The sequence below is a fragment of the Trichechus manatus genome, unplaced genomic scaffold (assembly GCF_000243295.1).
Source record: "Trichechus manatus latirostris isolate Lorelei unplaced genomic scaffold, TriManLat1.0 scaffold00175, whole genome shotgun sequence".
In the NCBI taxonomy this organism is placed as follows: Eukaryota; Metazoa; Chordata; class Mammalia; order Sirenia; family Trichechidae; genus Trichechus; species Trichechus manatus.
In genome coordinates, this window is record NW_004444111.1 from 1,890,574 (window position 1) to 1,892,006 (window position 1,433).

General features: G+C 42.1%; 1 non-coding gene across 1 annotated transcript; it reads left to right on the forward strand.

Moving 5' to 3' along the window:
• The first annotated feature begins 407 nt into the window (after positions 1-407).
• LOC111822414 (U6 spliceosomal RNA) lies at positions 408-514 on the forward strand. The gene has a single exon (XR_002825686.1). It is a non-coding gene; the product is annotated as a U6 spliceosomal RNA (small nuclear RNA).
• Positions 515-1,433: the final 919 nt, after the last annotated feature.

Below are 1,433 nucleotides of genomic sequence, written 5' to 3' on the forward strand. Positions count from 1 at the left end.
GATACAGATAAAGCAGCTTTCCTTGAAAGGTTTTTTCTAACTGGTGGCCCAGGGGTCCAGCTTCTATCATTGTAACCCTACCATCTGGAAAACATGGCTTCCAACGTTGTCATGGAAAGGAAGAGAGGGCTAAAGGATCAAATGGATTGTTTTTAAGGACAAGGTGTACTCCACATTTCGTTGGCCAGAAGTCCAGTTACAGAGTTCCGAACCTATCTTTAAGGAAAGTTGGCAAATGCAGTTTTCCTGCATGCCCAGGAAGAAGAAATGATGTGATGAATACGTAATATTGTCTCTGTCACAATCCCAAAATATGATTCAGAGTAGTTATAAAATAATATTTAATGAAAGTGCTTTTTATATTTAATATTGTACTTATTGCTGATGAACTAGTGTACATTGATACAGTGCTTGCTTCGGCAGCTTATGTACTAAAATTGGAATGATACAGAGAAGATTAGCATGGCTCCTGCGCAAGGATGACACACAAATTCTTAAAGTGTTCCATATTTTTTATTCACTAACTAGATGGTAGATAAGAATTATCTTAGGTGAAGGGAAGGGCAGCACACAATACAGGGAAAGTCAGCACAACTGGACTAAATCAAAAGCTAAGAAGTTTCCTGAATACAACCAAATACTTTGACGGACAGAGTAGCAGGGGCGGGGATCTGGGGACCATGGTTTCGGGGGACATCTAGGTCAATTGGCATCACAAAGTTTATTCAGAAGATGCTCTGTGTCCCATTTTGGTGAGTGGCTTCTGGGGTCTTAAAAGCTGGTAAGTGGCCATCTAAGATACATCAATTTGTTCCAACCCATCTGGAGCAAAGGAAAATGAAGAACACTAAAGATGCTAGGAAAATATTAACCCAAGAGACAGAAAGGGCCACATAAACCAGAGACTGCATCAGCCTGAGACCAGAAGAACTAGATGGTGCCTGGCTACCATCAGTGACCGCCCTGACAGGGAACACAACAGAGAGTCCCTGACGCAGCAGTAGAAAAGTGGGGTGCAGAACTCAACTTCTAGTAAAAAGACCAGACTTAATGGCCTGACTGAGACTGGAGGGACCCTGGAAGACATTGCCCCCTGTCCCTCTGTTAGCCCAGAACTGAAACCATTACCGAAGCCAGCTCCTCAGAGAAAGATTAGACTCGACTGTGGGACATAAAATGATGTTTGTGAAGAGAGTGCTTCTTAGCTCAAGTAGACACATGAGACTAAATGGGAAGCTCCTGTCCAGAGATGAAATGAGAAGGCAAAAAGGGTCAGGAGCTAGTTGAATGGATACAGGAAATCCAGGGTGGAAAGAAGGAGTGTGCTGTCACATTATAGAGAGAACAACTAGGGTCACATAACAATGTGTGTCTAAATTTTTGTATGGGAAACTAACTTGAACTGTAAACTTGCACTTAAAGCATAATAAAAA